Source organism: Balaenoptera physalus (assembly GCF_965194825.1).
Source record: "Balaenoptera physalus genome assembly, chromosome: 8".
Lineage (NCBI taxonomy): Eukaryota > Metazoa > Chordata > Mammalia > Artiodactyla > Balaenopteridae > Balaenoptera > Balaenoptera physalus.
This window is the reverse complement of record NC_138887.1, coordinates 50124414-50151881: the sequence shown is the minus strand read 5'-3', so window position 1 is coordinate 50151881 and position 27468 is coordinate 50124414. Positions and strand designations below refer to the sequence as shown.

The 27468-nt window shown below is 36.4% G+C and overlaps 1 protein-coding gene across 1 annotated transcript in view; it reads left to right on the top strand.

The window, feature by feature from the left end:
- LOC309665899 (uncharacterized protein) overlaps nucleotides 1-27468 on the top strand; it is a 561943-nt gene that overhangs the window by 59633 nt on the left and 474842 nt on the right. Inside the window, exon 3 of the mRNA XM_082472769.1 lies at nucleotides 1808-1872. The gene's annotated coding sequence lies outside the window, so the exon portion shown is untranslated. The remainder of the gene's footprint in view (nucleotides 1-1807; nucleotides 1873-27468) is intronic.

Below are 27468 nucleotides of genomic sequence, written 5' to 3'. Positions count from 1 at the left end.
TAATGTATTTCTGATTGTCGGTTGACGAAAACTCTACAGAGCAGGAACATATTTTTAGGCCTTTCATATATAAAAGACTGGGGTTCTGAGTTAGATTTATCTTTTGGCAGATCACTTGGATTTGGTAATTTTAGCATCTATTCTAAAATAACATAGATATGCATATATGGCACCTTATGAGAATTCTATTTAGCATACACTACAAGGGATAACACATTTCCAAATGGGTCAGCTACTACTTCTATAGTCTAGAATTGATGTTTTGTTTTCTATCTTGAAAATAGACCAAGTGTCGATGAAAACCTGGCAAAACGGACTTTTTAATTCTATCTTTTTTTCTCTCTTTTTTTAGCCTGATGCTGGGTAGGGGTTTGTGGGGAGGGAAGCATTATCAGGGGAAGCTAAACTTCATCCAGCAGAGTTTTCTGGTCATTTTAACCCTTGGGAAGGGAACCCAGTTTTATTTCCCATTCTTGTACTCCGGGAGAGCAGAAAGGGAGCATTTCAGTATAAGTACTTTTCACCCATGCGGTGCATGACAAGTACATCACTTAACACTGGCACATACTTGTAGGTAAAAGTATACTTCAGTAAGTGTAATGAAACCTTGCTGAACTGTGCTGAAGCAATTTAGACCATTTATTCCACTTCACTACTGAAGAATTTCACTATAAGCAACTTTACAAAGAGGGAGAATATAGAAAAACACACTCTGTGGCAAGCACTTTAGGTGGCTTATATAATGTCAAAATGCAAGTCTTCTTTCAATTTATCAGGAATTTTCCCTTGATATTATAGATGTTATTAAATTGAAAACCACAAATGCTAAACTAATTTGGGTAAAATATATGTTATCCTCATAGCAGAAGGTGTAATATAAATTTAAAAAATACCCTTAGAAAATACTTCCCATTCATACTTTATTACTTCTGTGTTTTTCTGTAATGTATTTAAACAGCTGTTGCAGTTTGCCCTATACATATTTTAAAATGTAGTCACCCACACTGTTATTTTATCAACTAGATGGTTTAGATTAGTATTAGTTATTTACAATCTCTTCCTACCTGGTCCTTTTTTAGGCTAAGGAGAGAATCCCAGGAGCATGTTTATTATTTGTTTTGTGGAGGGGCTAATGGGTGAATATATAAATTGGATAAATTTCTTTAAATAAGAAAAGAACAGAGACACTAAAGGGGGATTGGAGTTTGAGGAGAAAAAAGGAGTTTCAGGTGATAGGAAAAGGGAGGATAATCTGAGGGATTTCAAAGAAAGATAAAAGGGATCAGGGGTAGGAGGGAAAGAGTTTTAAAGATTTGTTGTCTCATCTATTATGTAACTCCTTTCTCAGCCACCCCAGAAAACCTCTAGTAAAATTCAGTTGTTGGTCCATGCTTTTGGAGTGTTTATGTTTGTTTACGATTTTGGATGTATGTGTGAGGCTGGCTTTAAAGTGTCAGTGGCTATGAAAAGAGTGGAAACCTTTTAGAATTTTGGGTAAAATAAGCAGTAGTATACTAAGAAGTAGAATACAGTTTGCTTGGGTAGGAAGGAATATTTTATCATTTATTTAGAATCATTTAGAATTTTCTGTGCCGGGTGATAATAAAAAGCAGATTTTTTTTTTCATTCTTATTTTGTTTTTAATCTGCTACGAACGTGTCTCCTGATTACAGGCATCCAGGCAGACTGCTCCTCCCACCCTCCTACCTTGGTCTGTCGTTAGAAATAAGCAAAAACTCTAATTTAAAATAAGGCAAATGTTGTAGGAATTTCAATCAGTAGCTTACCACTCTTTTTTTTTTTTCAGATGTTCTGTACCAACTCAGAGGACGCGTCAGGAACCTAAGTGACCAATACGCTTTGAAGTCCCTGGTGAGTTTGGTCCTAATTTGTAGCCATTCTATTGTACTTGTAGATCGGAGGCAGTTCCCAAAATAGGGAATGTGGAGAACGATGTTCCTGTCTTCCTGATAGCTGAAATTCCTTTGTATGCCGATTTCTTAGCACACGTAAAGGGGTCAGAATAGATTCTTGGGTTTGTTTTTTAGTTTTTGTCCTTTCTTTCTCATTTCCCTCCTGTTTTTCTTTCTCTTATTTTATGTCTACCTGTTCTCTTTCTGGCTCTGTTTTCCATACATAAAATAGTGGATCATCAGTGACCAGTGAAGTTATGAAGGGATATAGTTAGAGCACCCACTGGTAACTTTTCTGGTTTCTTCATCACTGGTCAAACTCAAGTTTAATGAGTTTCAATTACCAGTTTTCTTTTGTTGGGGCAATCAAAAGGAAGAGCCAGGGAAAAAGAACATGAGGGAAAATGAGTAAGCAAAGATACTACCATGGAAGTAATGAGGGTAAGACCATAAAAGTTACATTAGTCATTTGTTTCCAATCCACTGCCCTCTCTTTCACCATGTCTGTACTTGCAGAATATTTATAATTTATTATAAATTATAATTTATAAATGTATTTATTTATTATAATATTTAGAAATCTTAGTTGCTTGCTTTTTTTGATGTAAACTTAGATTTCCTCTCACAGTAAATAACTGTGTTGAATTGTTAAAGTTGGAGTTTTGTTGCTAGTTGTGTTGCTTCAGCTATATTGTAAGGAGGCGAAAAAAGCTGGTGACAGCAAACACAGATTCCTCTCATGGTCTCTTAGGTCACTTGTGCCTTGTTTCCTTTTCTCCTTCTACTTTCACTTACTGCTGAAGGGTTCTGGTCATTTGTGGTGTACCCTTGCTCTTCTGATAGGATCTCACTGAACTCCACCTATGGGTGGTGTCCTGTGGGTGTGGGTGGTAGCCTGAAGCTTGTGCCTGGGCTGCCAAGACATGGAACAGTCACCTTCCGTCTTAATGCCAAACTTTCGCAGTGTTATTTTTGACCATGTGTAAACAACTGAACTATAGCTAAAACAGGGGTCATCAAACTTTTTCTGTAAAGGGCCAGATAGTAAATATTTTAGGCTTGCAGGTATCTAGTGGGAAAAAAAATGTGCAACCTAAAAGTTGAGAATTATGTTTTATTCAGTGGACATACTGAGGACTTAAGCCTGGGAGACAGCCTCTCAGCTAGTTCTGAGGGACTGTTCCGAAGAGGTAAGGGAGGAGCCAGGATATACAGGAGTTTTTGCAAAAACAAAACAAAGCAAGACAAAACAGGTAGTCAGAACATCAAAAGATTGCTGTTGGGCTTCCCTGGTGGCGCAGTGGTTGAGAATCTGCCTGCTAATGCAGGGGACACGGGTTCGAGCCCTGGTCTGGGAAGATCCCACATGCCACGGAGCAGCTGGGCCCGTGAGCCACAACTACTGAGCCTGCGCGTCTGGAGCCTGTGCCCCGCAACGGGAGGGGCCGCGATAGTGAAAGGCCCGCGCACCGCGATGAAGAGTGGCCCCCACTTGCCGCAACTAGAGAAAGCCCTCGCACGAACCGAAGACCCAACACAGCCAAAATAAATAAATAAATAAATAAAGTAGCTATTAAAAAAAAAAAAAGATTGCTGTTAATCTTTTGAAAAAAATTTGAAGAAAAACAGACACCACAAGATAGTGAATTTAGCATTTTTCTATGCCTGGGAAGATGCAAGAGTCTGGGCTCATTGAAATCCTTCCTTTGATATGTACCTTAACTATTTAGGACCTGTATCCTGCTTTTATTTACCCTGAATCCCCTCAGGGTGCACGGTTGGGGGTGGCTGCAGTGGCTGAGGGCTTGATGGCTGCAACATCCTTTGTTTACTGATATGGCAGGTGACATTCTTCCTCAACACAGGCAATATAGTCTCTGTCTATTTAACTTCGCTGTTGCAGTGCAAAAGAAGCCATAGATAATGATAAACAAATGGGTGTGGCTACATTCCAATAAAATTTAATTATGGACACTGAAGTTTGAGTTTCCCAAACTTTTACATGTCATGAAATATATTCTTCCTTTGATTTTTTTCAACCATTTACAAATGTAAAAACCATTCTTAATTTGTAGGCTGTACCAAAACAGGGAGCAGGCTAGATTTGGCCTGCAGACTGTAATTTGCTGGATGTGAACTAGAACATTATTCTTTGCCATGTTATTCTGCACCACAAATTTAGTGGTTTAAAACAAAAACTGTTTATTTATTTAGCTTGACATTTGTTGGTCGGCAGTTTGGATGGGCTCCACTGGGTGGTTCTTGACTAGTTTCATGTATGTGTCTGTGGTCAGCTGTTGGTCATATAGTTGGCTCTGTTTCTAGGGGTTACTGGCTATTGGCTGGGGTAATCAAGGCGATTGAAGGTCATGTATCTTTCATCAGCTAGCAGGCTAGCCTATGCTTGTTCACATGGTGGTTCTAAGAGAAGCCAAAATAGCCAAGCCCCTATGTCTGAGTACTTTTTGAGGTTCTGTGCTGTCCATTTTGCTACTGTCTCATTGGCTAAAACAAGTCACATGGCCAAGTCCAGCGTGTGGGAGAGGACTAACTAACTAAGGTATGGATACAGGCAAGTGTGAACAGTTAGAGTCTTACTGCCATAACCTACCATAGAAGGCCCCTGTCATGATGATTTATATCCCTTCCATAGGCAAAATACATTTCCTCCCTCCTAAAACCCCCTAAATTTCATCTAGTCACAACATCAGGCTCAAAGTCCAGGATCTCTTGATATATAATGATGTCCGAAGTAAGTTTTTGGATGCAGCTCTTCTTTATCTCGTTGCACTACAAAGATAAGTTACAACATACAGTGTTAAGACAAGAACATGATAACTACAATAGGGAGAACCATTTGAAAGGGGAAGAGTGGGGGACATATAGCAGTCACTGGTCCATAGAAGTTCTGAAATCCTGCCAGGCGTGTGCTGCCAGATCCCGCCAGATCCCCTATACTCCAGGATCAGGAAATTTTCCCTGATTAGGCTGAGCCTCAGCTTCCTGGGAGTGTTTCTCCAGTCTGTTGTTTTTTTTACAGCTCTCTGGGAGTGGTACCCTCGTCCATTGTTCTTCACAGTTCTTTACTCTGACCTCTGAGATGTCATACCTTATTTATAAAAAATGGATTGTGTGTGCAGCTGAATATCGTCCTCAGCCTTCTTCATTCTTAAGGAGTTTGAGGGGCCCAGAGGCTCTTTTTAGTTTGAGCTGACGTGGTCTCTTTCAACCCAGGATTGCTGTGCTTTTATCAGTGTAATTGACTTCAACATTTTGAGAGCTTCCTATGAATCTGATTCAGGTCTAGAAGCCACATTCACAATTCTTATAGATACAGTTTTCGTTCTTACTTGGGTGTGTCAAGCTGCTGGGGAAGCACCCTGAAGAATTTTGAAAGTCATTGTTTTTTTTTTTTTGATCTGCGAGTATCTACTATAAATGTCCTTAAAAATTTTAGAGTTCTTAACAAAGGACTTATAGTCACACTTTGATTTGATCTTTATCCTGAAGCTATTTATTACTCTGACAATTTTTTACTGACTGGGGAGATTGAAGATAAAGAACAGTTAACTCTTTGCCCAGCATGTCCTGGCCCCTCTATAGTCCCCCTAAGTTCTGCTTCCAAAAAGAATTTTCTTGAGCTCATCTCTCCTTTCCAGTACCTTGCCATAGGCAGCTAAAAGAAGCCAATTGACAAGTTTAGCTTTTTGTGAGGTGATCTCCCTAGCCAAATCCAGAAGTTTATGAACTACTACGGGCAAAGTTTTTATTAATTATTTCACAACTACGTAACTTAGGTCACTATTTTTCTAGCCTGCTATAGCGGTTTCCTTATCCCTTTCATAGCCTCTGCTAACTGCGCTCACCACTTTTCCAGTCGGCATAGTTTCTTTGCAGCTTTTCCAGCCTCCACTAGCCACCTATTCCAAAGCTAATGCCACATGTTTTGGGCTTTTGTTACAGAAGCACCATACTTCTTTTTACTAATTTCTTTATCAGTTCTTGTTGCAGCAAAACAAAGCATTCCAAAACTTAGTGGCTTAAAACAATCATTTGTGTCACTCATGTGCTCACTCACTTAGTGGCTTAAAACCATCATTTGTGACACGTGTACTGGAAAATCTGAGCAGGCTCAGCAGGGCAGAACTTGGCTGGTCTTGGCTGGACTCACTCATACATCTGCAGTCATTGACAGTTAGAGAAGAGGCTTGACTTCAGGTGTTGGCTGGCTGCTGAGGGGCAACAGGGAGACTGGGCCACGTGTCTCTCATTATCAAGCTGGCTAGCCTGGGCTTGTTCAGGCAGTGGTGATGGCAGGGGTTCCAAGATCAGCCAGAGAGGGCCAGTCCCAATGTGCAAGCAATTTTTAAGTCTCTGCTGTGTCACATTTACTGCTGTCACATTGGTTAAAGCAAATCACATGGCCAAGTCCAGACCAAAGTGAGTGTGGAATTACCCGAGGGCTTACACTGAAGGAAGGGGTGAGTACAGAAAGGTGTGAACAAATTCAGGGCTATTATGGCAACAATCTGCTAATCTTATGCGGAACAGAACAGACTACAATCTGACACATAGAAAGCCTGCCAAGTTTCTATGCTAGCAAAAGAGCTGCCAACGTGCTAAAAGGTCACTAAGTTTGCTGAAATTGCAAGTTTTGGGTGACTAGTTATGCAGCTCGTTGATACAGATGTGGAAAATTCAAGTTATGGCTCCAAATTTGGTAAATGATACTTGCTGAATATCAGGACTATATAGATTTCTCTGCTTTTGGAGCTTGAGCTATCAAAAATGCAAGGGGATAGAAAGAAAAATGCTTCTGAGGGTAGACAGCGTGAAAAATAACAAAAATTAATACTCTCTAACATTTACAGGGTGTTGGTCACGTGCCAGATACTGTGCTAGTAGCTTTCATGGATTATGTCATTATCTCTTTTAACAACAGAAAAATTAACATTGAGAATTTGAAAAGAACTTTTTTCTTTTTTTAGATCTAGGGAGCATGACCTCCTCTCAGTATAATGAGAAAGCTTTTACATTATGGTGCTAAGGATTAGGGGATCTCTTTTCAAACATCACTGGTTGGAGGTTGGAGTTTATAGAAAAGTGTAGGGGTCTACACTTTACTTTGGGGTCTACTGGTCATTTGTTCCATTTCCTAATTGCATGAGTATTACTGTTTGGGGCAGTTTCCATCTTTATAATGAATCCAGCTGAAACTGAAGTCCTTTCCTTTTGCCTTTATCAAGTAAAACATTCTAGTATAATAATTGGCTCTTGGGAAGAGAGCATATTGCGATTCTCTTTGCATATTTCTCATCCATTCTTTATTGACCCCAAAATGCGAAAGAAGAAAATAACAGAGATTTTCCCGGAATGAAATATTTGCTTTTCATGATTAACATAATTTATAAGGATTCACAGAAAAGTTAGCAAAGAAGTGACAAGGAGTTAGACTTGAGTAGAAGAGTAAAGAAGTAGAATTATTAAAGGTGTTTTTCTTCAGAAACTTAGGTCAAAGTGAAGATTAGGATGGAGGAAGCGGACCAGGAATATATCAACGGATCAAGAATATAGCAATATATCAACGGCTTCCCTTTAAATGGATAGAAACTGACATACACACACGCAATTGGAATTGAGAGATGGATGGGTGGGGGTAAAAGAAGATTCTGTAAAGACATAAAACTGATAACCAAACTTTATTTTTGTATTTAAAAAGCAGTACTTTCTCCATGAGAGAAAAAGTTTTTTTTTTTAAAAAATTAAGCTGAGTTATAAGCAAGAAAAAAAATTTGAAAAGTGTCTCAAGTGTTCAAGTTTGTGACTCTAAAGTACAATCTATAACTGGCTAACTATGGCAAAAGTAAAAGAAATTTCAGCAGTTAAGAAGGTACCTTACTTTAGACTGATAGACATATATACCAGACTGAACAAATGGAAAATTCTTAAACCCTTACAGAAAAACAAGCGCGTTGACAATATAGTTCAATGTTGAAGGAAGGTAGTAAGTCCACTCGATTGTGGAATGCTTAATTTTTTTAAACCTTGATTTCCTCCTTCTTTTTTTTAAAGAATATTGATGCTTTTGTCATTGTGATATGACTTGCAGAAATTCTTATTAGTTTTACTTTTTAATTTTGAAAAATTTCAAACCTTCAGAAAAATTAAAGAAACTCTACTGAATTCTAGAATACCCGTATACATTTCACCTAGATTTATCAATATTTTCTCACATTTTATCTCTTTATGAATATGCATAATTATCATCTATCTATATGTATCTACCTAATCATGCTGAATTATTTGAGAGTAAGTTGAAGATGTCATGACTCTTCACCCCTAAATACTTGAAGCATATATGTCCTTACAGCCTCATGTATTCATTTCATTTAATACAGCTTAATTATAAAATTCAGGAAATTTAACATTAATACAGCACAAATTACCTAATATACAGTCCATATTCAGATTTTTCCAATAGTTCTAATAGAACTATTTTTAGAGAAAAACAAACAAATAGAACAAAATACCCTTTTTCCCTTCTCGGCATCAATCCAGAATTACATATTGCGCTTAGTTATTGTGTCTCTTTAGTCTCTTTTAATCTGGACCAGCCCATCAATCCTTTTGTTTTTTTCATGACGTTTTGAAAATAACAGGCCAGTTATTTTGTATAACATCCCTGAATTTGTGTTTGATTGTTTCCTCATGATTAGATTCAGGTTGTGCATTCCTGTCAGGTGTACTGTCTACATGGTGTTGTCCTTCTCAAGGATATGACCTCATGTCACACAATGTCAGTTTATCTCATTATTGGTGATGCTAACTTTACTACTTTCATTAGGAGGTGTCTGCAACTGTCTCTACTTAAAGATGCCGTTCCCTTTGCTAACTAATATGTAAACCAAGAGGAGATACTTAGGTCCTATTCCCCAACTAACTTTTGCCCAGAGGCTGTAACGTTTACTGATAATTTTTGCTTAAATCAGTTATTACTATGTTAGTTACCAAATATTTTATTTTTACCAATTTTGATCAAGCAGAAATTTTTACCAGTGATTTTTTTAAAAAAGGAGTGTAAAACAGGTTATCATAGGGATTAATACATCTGTAGACAACCAGAAGGGCCCAGTATTACTACAGGTAATTAATCTGGAAAGGCAAAAAAAGAGAATAACTCCATTGAAGAACGAAGCTATTGCAACAAATACTCTGAATTTTTCGTTAAGCAGCAGAATGGTAGTAAGCTAGGTCTATGAAGTGTAATGTGTGCATCAACCATTTCCCCCTGCATAATCTTAAACTGCTTTGCATTTATTCACAATCATGCACAGTAATAATCAGGAAAATGTTTGGACTATACAAAAAAAAGAGCTTGGCACCAAGTATAATAGAACAGAAATATGAAAACAAGGGAACCAGGTAAGTCATTTAAGATTGGAAGATGTTTACATAAAATTTCTAAAGCAATTGATAAATGATACTACTTATATTACTAGTTTTTCTTTCTCTATTTCTGGCTAATTTTATTAATAAACTGTAGCTTTAGATTAGTCTCAGGTGCATCTAGTGAATTCAAAAAAGAATGACTCTGCAATCAAGTATCATGTCTTGCTGAATAAAATGTGTATTTTGTGCAACCTGAGACTGAAGGCTTTCTCAGCTTCTTGGAGTTTTAAATTAGACAGCCCCCACTTCTTGCAGACACAGTTGCTTATTTGTCAGTTTGAGTTTGATTTATCTCAAGCAGGAGCTAAAACTGTATTAAAATCTTCTGTTAAGCATGTAAAATTCCACCTATATACAGTCAGTAAGCTAAACATCTCTAATAAAAGACAGCTGTGTTCTCATTGGAAGCAAAAATAAGATAGTAAGAGATTTGTTTCTGTGAAGGAGGATATGAAAAGTATTAGAAACCAAGTGTCTTCTCTTTATAAAGTGGCGCTGATATAGAAGGCAGTAAAAATATTTTTCATGATTTTTTTAAAGTACACATAAAATAACCAGTGAATCTGTGTATTCAGCTGTTGATCAGTTTAGTGATGGGCTGAAAAATTAGTGAATTAATGAGTGTCCTCTGCTTTATTCATTATTTCACTATATTTTTTTCCTTTCTGATTGCATCTCTGTGAGAATAAACCCAGAATATAAAGTTATATAACATTGATGGTTTTATAATTATTGTTTCCATATAATTTCAGAGATTATTTTTGGCTTCTTGACATTTTTGTTTTGCTCATTTATTTGTACATGTTAAAATTTAAAAATTCTATTAGATAAATTAAAAATGTTATGAGTATGGATTTTTAGCCTTAAAAATATGCATCCAAAGAGAATGGCCCATTCACCCTAGAGTTGATTAGCTATCTGATTAACTATCTTGTAAATTTTTGTCCATATGTATAGCATAATGTACATGAAAGGAAACAAAGGTTAAAACTGATGACTTCATGTTAAGAAACTTAAGCCGAAATTAAGGCAATGTGGTTTGATTACAGCTTAGTCTTTAGAATTCTGTTTTGGTTCACCTGATTATGGTGGTGCACTGAAATTCTGGGATTCATTCATTTATTCATCTTGAACATTTATTTAGTGCTGACACATAGAAATTGTTTAATAAACAGTCATTATAATGCTTTTAATGCATTATACACATCGCACACATCCACACGTGCATTTTGCTGACATGGATTCCTCACAGATTGCATATATTATAAAAACAAAATTTAAATTTCAATGTGGTTTTAGGTTTATTTCATACATTTAATAAATATTTGAGGGCCGTCCATCAGCCAGGCACTGTACCAGTCTCCAGCAATACATCTCTGGGTAAGATATACGGACCCTCAGCCTTCAGGGAGCTTATATTTCTGTAGGAAAGACAGAAAAGAAATAAGTACACAGGTAAACAACATAATTAAATATTTTCATGAACCATGAAGGAAAAGTGCCCAGAGTAACTGGTCTTGGCAATTAAGTGTGTGCCTATGTGTGTGTGCATGCCCCTGTGTGTTTGTGTGTATGTATATGTATGGATGTGTTCTGTGTGTGCATGTGTATGTAGTTGACCCCTGAACAATGAGGAGGTTAGGGGCACTGACCTCTGCCACAGTCAGAAATCTGCATATAACTTTTGACTACCCCAGATCTTAACTACTAATAGCCTACTGTTGACCAGAAGCCTTACCTGTAACATAAACTGTTAACACACATTTTGTATGTTACATGTATTATATACTGTATTCTTATAATAAAGTATGCTAGAGAAAATAAAATGTTATTACAAAAATCATAAAAAAATACATTTATAGTACTGTACTGTATTTATTGATACAAGTTTATATCATCTGTTTAAGAAGATGAATATTCTGTCATTACCTATGTCAATGCTGTCTTATAAGATAAAAAACACTGTAGATGTTATACATATTACTAATACTAGACATCAAAAAATGGTAATGTAAAAAAGAAATTCATACTTATTTACAGGTATAGCGTTATTCACGCATTGATAACGAAGAAGCAGCAATATGATTGCTAGTATAATCGATACAACTTCTTCACAGTAGCCTAGCCTATACATTAATGAATGAATTGAATACAGTTTTTATGGGATACATTATTACCACGTTCATAGTACATTTTTGGAAACATTGTTAAATTTTTCAAAAAACCACTTACCTGTGATGATAGGCTGACATGCAGTTTCTCTGATTATAAGAGAGAGAGGCATACTGTATGGTAATGTAATTCTTTGAAAGTTATAAAACAGTGTTAGAAAACTAACATGTTAATTTTATATTAAACATCACTCACCTTATGCCTATGTCAAGTTAGGCTATCCACTTCAATACAGGTCTTGCACATGATGTTCTACATGATGAATACTTAGGCAATGATGATGACGGCACAAAAATGTCTCATACAGTTCTTGCTGTACAGTTACTAGATTTTCACACGAAGACACACACGTACCCAACAGATACATTTATTAACTGTACGGCATGGTAATTATTTACTCTTCATGAAGTGGAAGTGGATCATTTTAAATGTTTTCATCCTCATCATCTTCATGTTGAGTAGGCTGAGGAGGAGGAGGGAGAGGAGGGGCTGGTCTTGCTGTCTCAGGGGTGGCAGAGGCAGAAGAGGTGGAGGAGGTGGAAGGGGAGGAAGGAGAGGCAGGTACACTTGGTGTAACTTTATAGAAATACACTGTAATTTCTGCCTGACTTTTTTGCTTTTTCATTTCTCCAAAAATGTTTCTATATGGTACCAGTCCTTCTTCTACCATTTGCTTTAGTTTCAGTGCCTGTATCATGGAAGTGTCCATGTCATAAAAAGAAGTCAAAAGCAGTCTTGGATAATTGGAACTCTTCCAATTATTGTCTAACATCAGTCTTTTTCTGGCACTGCTTCTTCTACGACTTCTTCTTCATCCTCTGATATTGGTTCAGAAGCACTCATCTCCATCAAGTCATCTTCTGTTAATTCTTCTGGTGTGTTGTCTATAAACTGTTGAATTTCTTCAAGATCCATACCTTGAAATCCTTGAAACAGGTTATGGCCACCTGTTTTGCCATAACCACAATCTCTTTCATGATTTCCTTGATAGGCTCTGTTGTAAATCTTGTGCTGTCATGCATAACCTCTGAACACAGTTTTCTCAAGCAGGAATTTATTATTTTGGGCTTGATGGCTTTCATAGCTCTTTCTATTAACAAAGATGGCATCTTCAATGGTGTAATCCTTCCAGACTTGTACGATGTTCTCTCTATCAGGGTTTTCTGCCACAGCATTGAAAAACCTTTCCCTAGAAGACCATGTGTAATGAGTCTTAAAACTCCTTATGACCCCCTGATCTACAGGCTGAAATAAAGATGTGTTTGGGGGCAAGTAGACCACTTTGATGCCTTTGGTGTTGAACTCATGGGGTTCTGGGTGACCCAGGGCGTTGTCCAATATCAAAAGAACTTGAAAAGGCAATCCCTTACTGGTAAGATAGTTCCTGTCTTTAGGGACAAAGCATCAATGCAACCAATCCAGAAAAAGGGTTCGCACTGTCTAGGCCTTCTTGTTGTACAACCAGAAGTCTGGCAGCTGGTGTTTATATTTTCCCTTCAAGGCTCGGAGATTAGTAGCTTTACAGATAAAGGTAGACCTGATCACAAACGTGACTGCATTTACACAAAATAGTAGAGTTAGCCTATCCCTTATGCCTTAAATCCTGGTGCTTGCTTCTCTTCGTTACTAATAAATGTCCTTTGTGGCATTTTTTTCCAGAATAGGGCACCTTGGTCTGCATTAAAAACCTGTTCAGGCAGATAGCCTTTCTCCTCAGTGATTTTCTTTTTTTTTTATTAATTAATTTATTATTTTTATTTTTAGCTGTGTTGGGTCTTCGTTTCTGTGCGAGGGCTTTCTCTAGTTGCGGCAAGTGGGGGCCACTCCTCATCGCGATGCGCGGGCCTCTCGCTATCGCGGCCTCTCTTGTTGTGTAGCACAGGCTCCAGACGTGCAGGCTCAGTAGTTGTGGCTCATGGGCCTAGTTGCTCCGCAACATTGCGCCACCAGGGAAGCCCCTCGGTGATTTTCTTAATGGCATCTGGAAACTTGTCTGCTGCCTCTTGGTCTGCAGAAGCTGCTTATCCTGTTATCTTGACATTTTTAAAGCCAAACCTCTTTATAAAACTATCAAACCATCCTTTGTTGGCATTAAATTCTCCAGCTTTAGATCCTTCACCTTCATTTTGCTTTAAGTCGTCATATAATGATTTTGCTTTTCTAGAAACATATTAGTGTATATAGGTATGCCTTTCTTATAGCAATCCTGCACCTGCATGTCTGCATTTTCAGTACAAGATTAGAAGGTATTTTTGCCAAAAGTGCAAGGTTTTCATGGCTGCTGGCATAGCTGCAGTGATGGCTTCACAAGTTTCCGTTTTGTTTTTTTTTTTTTTTTAAAAAAAAGGGCTTCCCTGGTGGCTCAGTGGTTAAGAATCCGCCTGCCAATGCAGGGGACACAGGTGCGAGCCCTTGTCCGGGAAGATCCCACATGCCACGGAGCAACTAAGCCCGTGCACCACAACTTCTGAGCCTGCGCTCCAGAGCCCACGAGCCACAACTCCTGAAGCCCGGGTGCCTAGAGCCCATGCTCTGCAACAAGAGAAGCCACTGCAATGAGAAGCCCGCTCACCGCAACTAGAGAAAGCCCGCGCACAGCAACAAAGACCCAGTGCAGCCAAAAATAAATAAATAACATAAATAAATTTTTAAAAAACACAAAAAAAACAGTGGTCCTTACGCTGGATTCATTTATCTTGAAATGGCAGGCAACCGCAGCTGCCGAGCTCACTCTACAGTACATATCAAGCAACTCAACTCTTTCTTGTAACATCATGACTTCCCTGCTTCTTGGGAGTACTTCCAGCATCACTAGTGGTGTGTCATATGGGTCCCATGGTGTTATCCAGGGCTTATGGTATTGGACTAAATAAAAAACAAGCAAGAACCATGAGAGATCACTTTTTACTGTGATCGCTTTTTACTTTTTACTGTGGTAGGCAATTTACTGGAGAGACAAACTGCTCAGATGGAGAGGATTAGTGTCACATGGCATTTTAAGCGGATTTTTAATAATGATTTTAATAATGACTTTGTTTGTTTACATTTCTCTCAACTGCAAATGGCGCCATGTACGGTCTGTAAGTGTTTGTGTGCGTAAGTTTGATAAATTTTAGCTTTTTATAATAGATTTGTATATGTTTTATGTTAGTAAATTATAGACTAGTATCTATCTATATATTTTATACATTCATGACATACCTTTTTCTTAATTTTTGATATTTCTAGGCCATGTGCTTTGTCTGTGAGTTTTTTCAAATTGTCACAAATCTCCAAACATTTTTCTAATATATTTATTAAAAAAATTTGTGTGTAAGTTGACTCGTGAAATTCAAACCTGTGTTGTTCAGGGGTCATCTGTTATTTACGTATGTGATACTGTGGATTGGGTAGTCAGAGAAGTCCTCTCTGAAGGGCATCATATAGACCTGAAGAATGAGAAGAAATCAGTCACGTAAAAGGGTGTGGAATGTTGTTCCAGAGGCAATCTTTAGGATTTAATATGATTTTATGATAGTTTTATGATTTTTAAGTTTGGAAATAACCAAATAACTCATCTAGTCCTCCTGAGGCCCCAGAAGTTCAAGTTACTTACCCAGTGTTGTACTAGCCAAGACTGGAATGCAGAGGTGGCTGCTACTCTGTAAAACAGAGTCAATTAAATACATAAAGACATAAAAGCAGAAAATTATCATGTGCGGTATTAAGGGAATGGCGTCGGAAGCTTAGAAAAAGCAGGTCTCGTGCATCTTCACATTTTCCATTTCATCTAAACTCAGTGAAGAGTTTAAAATTGAATATAGGTAAGTTGGCTAAAAAACTATAATTCTGAGTCATCAGCAGCATATCTGAAAGGAACAACACAGCCAAGCCTGGCAGCTCCTATTTTTCAGATTAGAAATTAACTGCTATGTTGTCAGGATGAAATGGTATGTTTTATTATTGAAAAGGCAGCTCTATTAGCTTCTTTGGGCCACAAGGGCCCATTTATTTAATTACTTCTTCCAGGACACTAAGTGGATCCCTAGTGACCAGGCCAAATTATAGCACCTTAAAATGTGAGCAACACATTCACTTTGATGGATAGTAGGTTTTCTTTACTTTCCTTCCATTTATTCATTTTTGTTTCACTAAATATATAAATAATGGAGGAATCCAGTTTTTTTTCACCTCTGTTGAAAATAGCTTAGGGCCAGAGCATTTTTGATTCACTGTTAATAAAATAATATGATATAGAAATGAAAAGTAAGACAAATCTTCTAAATGAGGAACACAAGACTTGTTTTAGATTCCTTTAAAAAAATTCTTCAACAGACTTTATTTTTTTTTAAATTTATTTATTTATTTATTTATTTTTGGCTGCGTTGAGTCTTCGTTGCTGCACACACGCTTTGTCTAATTGCGGCGAGTGGAGGCTACTCTTTGTTGCGGTGCGCGGACTTATTGTAATGGCTTCTCTTGTTGTGGAGCACGGGCTGTAGGTGCGTGGGCTTCAGTAGTTGCGGCACGTGGGCTCAGTAGTTGTGGCTCGCAGGCTCTAGAGCACAGGCTCAGTAGTTGTGGCACATGAGCTTAGTTGCTCCCTGGCATATGGGATCTTCCTGGACCAGGGCTTGAACCCATGTACCCTGCGTTGGCAGGCGGACTCCCAACCACTGTGCCACCGGGGAAGTCCCCCAGACTTTATTTTATAGAGCAGTTTTAGGTTCATGGCAAAATTGAGAGGAAGGTACAGAGATTTCCCATATACCCCCTCCACAACCTCCCCCCAGCCTCTCCTACTATGAACACCGCCCCACCCCCCACCAGCCCCAGAGTAGTCCATTTGTTGAAATTGATGAACCAACATTGACACATCATTATTACTCTAAGTCCATACTTTACATTATGGTTCATTCTTGATATTGTACATTCTATGGGTTTTGGCAAATGTATAATGACATGTACCCACCATTATCATATACTGAATAGTTTCTTTCACTGCCCTAAAAATCCTCTGCACTCTGCCTGTTCATCCCTCCCTCCTCCATAATCTTTGACAGCTACTACTGATCTTTTTACTGTCTCCATGATTTTGCTTTATCCAGAATGTCATATAGTTGGAATTGTACAGTAGGTAGTCTTTTCAGATTGGCTTTATTTACTTAGCAATATACATTTAAGGTTCCTCCATCTCTTTTCATGGCTTTGATAGATCATTTCTTTTTAGTGCTGAATTATATTCCATTGTCTTGGTGTAAGATTCCTTTTTTAGAGCTCTAAAGTTAACAGAGATTTTGAATGAGAAAATTTAAAATCAGAGAAGGAAAAATAAGTTATAATTATATTTAAAAATTATTTTACAACAAAGCATGAAAACATAGATGGATTCTTATAATTAAGCATGCAAGAACATAAATATAAGTATTGTTTTATAGAATGTCTTCCCTCTGTTAACAAAGTTGAGATTTTAATGCTAAAATCTCAATAGAGTCAATAGGAAAAAATAAAAATTAAGACATCTAATAATGTAAATGTAGGTCATGGGTAAATATCATAGTAGAACAAAATCTGTATCTTAAAGATATTTAATTGGACCAGCAGATAGCCAGCCTTTCAAGCAAATTTTCTTTCAGATTCTTTGAGTGTGGTTGATATTTAAGCTTTGCTAGCCTAGCATTGAGCATCTCTTACTAATGGGTTATGACTTTATCCTTTAATTTTTAATTCTTAGTTTCACATGCTATAAAGGGACAATTCTAACCCTTTTAAATGAATTTTCATTGGTACTCAATTTAGTTGTTTGGGATAAAAATATACAGTATCTCACAGCTTCTTTCTCAAGAGAAATTAAATCTTTTCAAACATTACTAATTTTCAGAACCTTCCTATATGGTAGGTGGGAGATATTTATCACAATTCCTATTGGATGAATTGAAAAGCGTATGCACAAGCTGTGAGTCAAGCTCTTTGAGATTAATTCATAAATCAGTAGGGATAAGTGAGAACAGAAATTCTATGTTTTGTGTGTGTTTTTAAAATTTTTATTGGAGTATAGTTGATTTACAATGTTTTGTTAGTTTCTGCTATACAGCAAAGTGAATTAGTTATACATATACATATATCCAAGAAATTCTATGTTTTGATTCTTGGGATCTGGTGTTTTGCCTTCTAAACTTTGCCTTGTTGATGCTAGTTATGTAGCAAATTGGCATGATTTGTATTTCATTAAATCATAATATATGACAACCTAGGAAGCCCTTTAAATTCTATTTGATTTTCTTTCTACTAGCACTGCTCCCCAATGGTGGAATGGAGGTGATTCAGTATGTTACTGCTTATGATGGAGAGGTCTGATTTTAGAGACAGGAGCTCAGGTTGAAATCATGGCTCTGAAACTTATTAAGAGTGTGCTCTTGGGAAAGTACTTAAACTGTCTAAAGATGTAAAAAACAAAGTGAGAAAGAGAGATATATCTACATAATATAATACCTACATCATAGAGTTCTTACGGAGATAAAACCAAATATTGATTATAAAGTACCTGTAGAGTACAGTGCCTAACACACTGAAAATGCCCAGTGAAGATCAATTCTTATTAAAACCAGAAGGTAGAAACTTCTTGTTGTTATTTTATAGATCATAGGTTCCTCCAGCAATAGTGATTTAAATTTTAGCTTAAATTATTTAAATAAATATATTACTGTTATTTTTGGACTCAAATAAAAAAATTCCTTATCTTGCTTTCTCTATAGCGCAGATTTGTGAGGTTTCATCTTTGTGGAGAAGAAAAAAAACCCTCCCACAAACCCCTCTGTGCTTCTAATACTATATCCAAGGAATGTAAGCTTTTGTATTGGAAAAAGTGTCTTTGTTTTCCCACTATCATGGTACAATTAACATTTTAACTATTGAGTATTTGTATAAACACTGAAGTTTTTTTAAAATAAATTTATTTATTTATTTATTTATTTATTTATTTTTAGCTGCATTGGGTCTTCGTTGCTGCGTGCAGGCTTTCTCTAGTTGTGGTGAACGGGGGCTACTCTTCATTGTGGTGCGTGGGCTTCTCATTGTGGTGGCTTCTCTTGTTGGGAGCACCGGCTCTAGGCACGTGGGCTTCAGTAGTTGTGGCACACGAATTCAGTAGCTGTGGCTCACAGGCTCTACAGTGCAGGTTCAGTAGTTGTGGTGCATGGGTTTAGTTGCTCCGCAGCATGTGGGATCTTCCTGGACCAGGGCTTGAACCTGTGCCCCTGCATTGGCGGGAGGATTCTTAACCACTGCACCACCAGGGAAGTCCCCTAAACATCCAATTTTAGAACATTATATGTTATGACTTGATGCTTATTTGGCGTCAAATAAAAATCAAAATTATGATTCAAGTGACATGGGCTACAACTTATATTATTTTAAATTTATTTATTTACTTATTTATTTATGGCTTTGTTGGGTCTTCATTGCTGCACGTGGGCTTTCTCTGGTTGTGGCCAGTGGGGGCTACTCTTTGTTGTGGTGCGTGTGCTTCTCATTGAGGTGGCTTCTCTTGTTGCAGAGCACAGGCTCTAGTCATGCGGGCTTCAGTAGTTGTGGCATGTGGGCTCAGTAGTTGTGGCACAGGGGCTCTAGAGCACAGACTCAGTAGTTGTGGTGCATAGGCTTAGTTGCTCTGCATCATGTGGGATCTTCCCGGACCAGGGTTCGAACCCGTGTCCCCTGCATTGGCAGGCGGATTCTTAACCACTGCGCCACCAGGGAAGTCCCTTTATTTTTTAAAATATTGGAGTCAAGCAGAAAGCCCTCATCTAAGTGATAAAATTAACACATTAATTTTAACACCATATTGGTGGGATTTTTTGTTTTGTTGGGAAAAAAAGCACATCCATCCCTGTGTCCCCAAACATATTTATGTCCTACTTATAATATATTAACCTAAAGTCAGGATTTATTCACACCTTCCACTGACTATTATTTACTACAAACTCAGTGAATATTTGTTGAGTTGGTTTAATACCATTCTTTTGTAAATGGATGACCTTATTTTATGGATATTCGTCTTTACTTCCCTGTTCAAATCATTGTATGGGCTCTAGGAAGACCCTTCACTCTTTGTTTCTTTAAAATACAGCTTATTTGTTTATGCTTATTTCACTTAGCATAATATCCCTAGATGCATCCATGATGTCACAAATGACAAGATTTCACTTTTCTTAAGGCTGAGTAATATTCCATTATTTATATATATATATATATATATATATATATATATATATATATATATATATATATATACACACACCACATCTTCTCTATCCATTCACCTGTCAGTGGGCACTTACATTGCTTCCATATCCTGGCTATTGTAAATAATGCTGCAGTGAATATTGGCATGCATATATCTTTTTGAATTAGTGCTTTTGTTTTCTTTAGGTAAATATTTAGAAGTGAAATTGCTGTATCATATGGCAGTTCTATTTTTAATTTTTTGAGGAACTTCCATACTGTTTCCCATAGTGGCTGTACCAATTTACAATCCCACCAACAGTGCACAAAGGTTCTTTTTTCTCCACATCCTTTCCAACACTTGTTATTTGTTGTCTTTTTGATGTTAGCCATTCTGACAGGTGTGAGGTGATATCTCTTTGTGGTTTTGATTTGCATTTCCAGGATGAGTAGTGATGTTGAGCATCTTTTCATGTGTCTATTGGCCATGTGTATGTCTTCTTTGAAAAAAGTCTATTCAGGTTCTCTGCCCATTTTTTTAATCGTGTTGTTTCTTTTATTGATGTTGAGTTGTATGAGTTATTTGTATTTTTTGGATATTAACCCCTTATCAGATATATCGTTTGTGAATCTTTTGCCATTCTGTAAGCAGCCTTTTCATTTTGTTGATAGTTTTCTTCATCAGGCAAAGCTTTTTAGTTTGATGTAGTCCCATTTGTTTACGTTTGCTTCTGTTTCCCTTCCCTGAGGAGACAGGTGTAAAAAAATATTGCTAAGGCTGATGTAAAAGAGCATACTGCCCATGTTTTTTTCTAGGAGTTTTATGTTTTCAGGTCTTATGTGTAAGTCTCTTAATCCATTTTGAGTTTATTTTTGTATATAGTGTGAGAAGGTAGTCCAGTTTGATTGTTTTGCATGTAGCTATCCAGTTTTCCCAAAGCCACTTATTAAAGAGGCTGTCTTTTCCCCACTGTATATTATTGCTTCCTTTGTCATAGATTAAATGACCATATAAGTGGGGTTAATTTCTGGACACTGTTCTGTTCCATTGATCTATGTGTCTGTTTTTGTGCCAGTACCATACTATTTTGATTACTGTAGCTTTGTAGTATAGTTGGAAATCAGGGCACATGATATCTCTAGCTTTGTTCTTCTTTCTCAAGATTGTTTGGACTATTCAGGGTCTTTGTGTTTCCATACAAATTTTAGAATTATATGTTATATTTATGTGAAAAATGCAATTGGTAGTTTGATAGGGATTGCTTTGAATCTGTAGATTGCCTTCAATAATATGGCCATTTAAACAATATTATTTTTTCCAGTTCATGAGCATTGTATATTTGTGTCATCTTCAGTCTTTCATCAATGTCCTATAGTTTTCAGAGTACAAGACTTTTGCTTCTTCGGTTAGATTTATTCCTAGGTATTTTATTCTTTTTGATCCAAATGTAAATAGGATTGTTTTCTTAATTTTTCTTTCTGATAATTTGTTATTAGTGTATAGAAATGAATCAGATTTCTATATATTAATTTTGTATCCTGCAACTTTAATGAATTCATTTATTAGTTCTAATCATTTTTTGGTAGCATCTTTAGGGTTTTCTATATATAGTATAATGTCATCTGCAAATAATGGCAGTTTTACTTCTTCCTTTCCAACTTGGATTCCTTTTATTTCTTTTCCTTGTCTGATTGCTGTGGCTAGGACTTCCAGTACTATGTTGAAAAAAAGTGGCAAGAATAGGCATTTTTGTATTGTTCATAGAGGAAATGCTTTAAGCTTTTCACCATTGAGTATGAATGTTGGCTGTGGGTTTGTCATATATGGCCCTTATTATGTTGAGGTATGGTCCCCCTATACCTACTTTATTGAGAATTTTTAATTATAAATGAATGTTGAATTTTGTCCAAAGCTTTTTCTGCATCTACTGAGATGAGCATATTCTTCAGTTTCTTAATGTGATGTATCACATTGATTGATTTGTGGATACTGAACTGTCCTTGCATCCCTGAGATAAATCCCACTTGATCATGGTATATGATCCTTTTAATATATTGTTGAACTTGATTTGCTAACATTTTGTTGAGGATTTTGCCATCTATGTTCATCAGTGATATTGACCTGCAATATTCTTTTCTTTTTTGTGTGTGATGTCTTTGCTGGTTTTGGTATCAAGATGTTGCTGGCCTCATAGAATGAGTTCAGAAGCATTATTTCCTCTTCAGTTTTTGGATGGTTTGGGAAGGATAGGTATTAACTCTTCTTTAAATGTTTGTAGAATTCACCTACCAAAGCTCTCTGGTCCTGGACTTTTTTTGTTGGGAATTTAAAAAAAAAAAATTACTGATTCAATTTCATTACTAGTAATCAGTCTGTTCATATTTTCTATTTCTTTCTGATTCAGTCTTGGGAGATTTTATGCTTCTAGGAATTTACCCCTTTCTTCTACATTGCCCAAATTGTTGGTGTGTAATGTTTCATAGTAATCTCCTGTGATTTTTTGTATTTCTATTGTGTTGATTGTAACTTCTCCCTTTTCACATCTGATTTCATTTATTTGGGCCCTCTCTCTTTTTTTCTTGATGACTCTGGCTAAAGCTTTATCAATTTTGTTTATCTTTTCAAAGAACCAGCTCTTAGTTTCATTGATTTATTCTATTATTCTTTTAGTCGCTATTTCATTTATTTCTTTTATAATCTTTATTATGTGTTTACTTCTACTAACTTTGCATTTTGTTTATTCTTCTTTTCCTAGTTTAGGTGTAAGGTTAGGTTGTTTATTTGAGATTTTTCTTGTTTCCTGAGATAGGCTTGTATTGCTATTAAATTCCCTCTTAGAACTGCTTTTATTGCATCCCATAGATTTTGGATTGCTGTGTTTCCATTTTCATTTGTTTCCCACTTTTTAAAAATTTCTTTTTAATTTCTTCAGTGACCCATTGGTTGTTTAGTAACATATGGTTTAGACTCCACTTGTTTGGGATTTTGCAAGGTTTTTTTTTTTTTTTTTCCAGTTGATTTCTGGTCTCATACCATTGTGGTCAGGAAAGATGCTTGATATGATTTCAATCTTCTTAAATCTGTTGAGTCTCGTTTTGTGGCCTAGCATATGCTCTATCCTGGAGACCATTCCATGTGCCTCAAGTGCCCTAATTTTTAATCCAAACCTTTTCCACTATGGCCTACTGATCCCCAAATAACCAAATTCTTATATCAACATTACCAAAGGAAAAAACTTGTTAAACACAAAGCAAAGTGATTCCTAAGGTTATGTCTAATCTGGGGTACCTTATTAAAAACGTCTCTTGAACACATGCAATGCAATTTGTAGACACTGATGCCAATTTTCAGATTTTTTAAAATAGTAGTCACATCACACTGACGGTCAGGAGTATTTTCTCATAAAATAGAGGATTGTATATGTGTGTGACCCCATCTGTACCTTTACTGTGCCTCCCTGCTCCCCATCCTGTTCACTCTTGTACCTCTTGGCTCATTAATTTTCTCATTTTGTTCAGAGGGAAAGAAATTCTGCTATGATGAATCTTGGCTCCTTACTCTTAATCTCACCCTCTACTGGTATCAGAGATGTTATGAACTCTCAAAATAAAACCTCACATCTGAAAACTCCACATAATCTAATGTCAAGTGAATTGACTTGGTGGAAGTGTCTTAGCATTATGTATGGATCATCATGTGTAAAGAAAATCACCTCATAATATTCTTCATCCAGCTATTGTCTTTAAAATTTAGGAAATTGACCAGCCATCAGATATATTTAGCAAACAAATACATTTAAGTTATAGGAAGGAAATTGAAATGGTGGTTTTGTTTTATTTAACAATGCATTCTTAGTTGAATTTAGTCATAGTATGTGACTACTACATGTGCAGTTTTTTTTCATTGCTTGAATATTTATTTACTTAAAGTATAGTTGATTTACAATATTAGTTTCAGGTGTACAATATAGTGATTCAGTATTTTTATAGATTATATTCCATATAAAGTTATTATAAAATATTGGTTATATTTCCCTGTGCTGTACAATATATCCTTGTTGCTTATCTATTTTATGCATAGTAGTTTGTATCTCTTAATACCATACCCCTCTCTTGCCCCTCCCCACTACATGTGAAGTTTTAAAGAAGGGAAGGCATCACTTACTTCCTAATTGGACCTGGTGGGAAGATCTTCCCATTTGTACACAAGTACCTGGAGGGTGTATCTTGGGACATACAATAGACAGTTGGGGAGATTTGCTTGAAGGTTAACTTCAACTTTGAATTTCTTTCTTTTGTTGTTTCTGTCCAGGGCAAGGGTTATTTGAAAGAAGTAAAGCAAATACACCAATAAACATGCTCATGAATATGTTATTAATTAATATTTTATAATATAGCATGGCAAGTCTAAACTTCAGATTAGTGCAAGCCTTTACACATCTCAGCATGTTTAGCATATTTTATGCAAATAGTTGTTAAGAATAAAAATTCTAATTTCAAATGAAGAAAATTCATGACATGCACCTTGTGTTGCGGTTTAATCACTGTATACCCAGGAAGGTATCGACAGTTGTCCCGTGGAAGCTATTAAAGTTGCTGTCCAAGGTTAAATGAAATTGCAGTTTATCAGAACAGCATTGAGAAAATAAGGGAATCTGTTCATGGCTCTTGATTAATGCCAAGCGTGATCAACACAAGGGGGTTCATTAAGCCATACATCATGTGGGTAATTTAACATGTCATTGTGCCGGCTGTCTGCTTTGACGATGCACAGCCCTGAGTTTCAAAGTTGTATCTCTGACTCACTGAGTTCTACACAGAAGCATCCCTCATACTTCTTTTGCTGCACATTTTCTATTATGCATACTTAATTTTTTAGACATGGTAAACATTTCATATAAATTATTTAATATGCTTTGGGACAAAAATATATTTTGTTTTTGTAATGGGTTCCCCTCACACTATATATGTTAAAACTTATTAGGAAATTCTTCACCTTTTGAATTTTTCTTTTCCCTTAATCACATATATGTCTTAAAATCTGATGTGACTTGGAAAAAGCTATTGAAATTATTAACTCAATCCGTGTTAATTAATTTTTAGTACTCTTATTTGTGTGCTATAGTTAATACCACTTTCACAGTACAAATTTACAAGAAATGTTTTCTCGTCATTGCTTATTATATAGCACCCATTATTAAAATTTGATTAGGTTTGGGCAAATATTACTGCCAAACTATGACATGAGGTACATTATTAGTAATTTTGTTATGTATTAGAATGTTATTTAAAACATAACTGTCGGACTTCCGTGGTGGCGCAGTGGTTAAGAATCTGCCTGCCAATGCAGGGGACACGGGTTCGAGCCCTGGTCCGGGAAGATCCCACATGCCGCAGAGCAACTAAGCCCGTGCGCCACAACTGCTGAGCCTGCGCTCTAGAGCCAGCGAGCCAAAACTACTTGAGCTCACGTGTCACAACTATTGAAGCCTGTGCACCTAGAGCCTGTGCTCGCAACAGGAGAGGCCACCTCAATGAGAAGCCCGCGCACCACAACGAAGAGTAGTCCCTGCTCAGCAACGAAGACCCAATGCAGTCAAAAATAAATAAATTAAAAAAAAACAAAAAACAAAACAAACAAACAAACAAAAACCATAATTGTCATTGCAAATATTTCCATGTCATTTTAGGAAATATACCAAGCATGGTAAATGATGGAATGCTTTGTGTTTATATGTTTCAGAGATTTTTTCAATGATCTTAATTTTTCTAGGCATGATGAGTCCTTTATTTAAAAGTATAAGAGCTATAATTTTGCCTTCTGGTTTTATTTAATTTTTTTCATAATTAAATTTGCTAATTTTATTAGTACTGAATATAATTTGATAGCTTATAAAAGAAGTAAAGTATTTCCATATAAAAGACTAAAAAACCTGTGATTTATCATTTCACGTTATTTATTTGTTATCTAATACGTGGAATTCAATACAATCATGCTTCATCACTCTCACTTCAAAGTAGACTCTCCTGGTCACCAAAGATTTATGGGATACAGTGAATTAGAGGCCAAGATCTCAGCCATAACATCAGTGTCTGTTGCAGGGAAGGACATGGCAAGGGAAATATGACCATGGTTGGAAGCAATCTTAATACTAAAATTTTTGGCTACTGGAATTTAGTGAATGGGTTCCACGTTGTGCTTCTTTTAGAATCCTGTGAGTGCATATGCAAATTAGTAATCTGGACAGAGACCTAAAACTTCCTAAAATATCCCAGTATGACAGTTGTATACTGATGACCAGGGTTTGGAATTTCCCTATGTTTTGATTTGTATGTCTAATATCTTATAAATTGGAAGCTTTAGGGGTTCTTTAAAAAATGATCTCCCATATGATATTGTAATGCTTTTAAGGATCCAAAAACAAACAAACAAAAAACAGGTAAATTATTTATAAGATCTAAATATACATATGAAAGAAACTATCATCACTGATGTGCAAAATATTGAGCTATGTTTGTGTGGGGTGATAACCTTGTTGACATCTACCATTCTTGGAAGGAGATTAGAATGCCATTTAAGAGCTGATGAGACCAGAGGCCAGCTTTTAAAGGCACACCTGAATAATGGAATGCTATTTGCATTTCAGTCTCTCTTTCTTTCTCTCTCTCTCTCTTTTTTTTTTTCCCTGTTGGGCTGTGAATGCACTATCTATAATACCCTCAAAATAAACTATTTGATTATTTATAATTCGGTGTTTGAAAATGTATTTTAATTAGGTCCAAGACCAAATTAGAATGGTGTCTAGTGAATACCAAGCATTTTCAAAGGCAACACAACATAAAGTGTTTTCTTTTCTGATATGTAAAGTGGGGAGGATGATTTCACTTGTCAGCTCTCAGTCACAACTCCCAGCCATTTACTGTACCTATATGATGGGTTCCTCCTGAAAAATGCTGCAAAAGTCATTCACATACTCACGGTCTTTTCCTTGAATACTTTTTTTAAAAAAGGTACTGTAGTGTTTTCTGCCACCATTAATTACCAAGGGTTTATTTACAAGACAATAATTAATTATACCTCTGGGAAGCTAAAGAGTCAACATGAATCAAAGCAGGCTTGGTAAGGAACATGGAAGTCTCACATAATTAAGCAGGGCACTGGAGACCAATTGTTTATAGAATGATTTTGCTAGAGCTAATTGACACTAATTATTTAATCTGATTTTCTTCTTCCTAGTTATTCTTCTACAGAGTCACTGCTTTCTGCTAATGATGCACAGGGAACTATCAAGGTGTGCTATGCCTGCATTCAGTGTAGCCTCCCATGTAGGAAATCAATAATGCTTAGATCATTTCCTAACGTGCTACAGAGTATTATATAAAACAAATCACAGAAGAAGTCAACAAATCATCAATGGTAAAATACATACCAGGCAATCACTTGTATTGATGGCTGTTACCTTTTTCTCATATAAGACTGATCCAGTTTTCACTCAGGTTTAAGTTTAGATCATTTAAAATTTAAAAATAGGTATAAGCAATGAACTCATAGTTTCCACACAATTTTTTTAATGTGTAGGATGAGGTGAGGACTGTGGTGTGATTGAAAAGAAAAACAAAGTTTATATAGCTGTTTAAGTACAAAGAAATGTTCCAGTTGAGCGTATAGTGAAACTTAGGGAACAAATCATCTATCTGCAAACATGCCACATTTTACGCAGGATCTATGCTG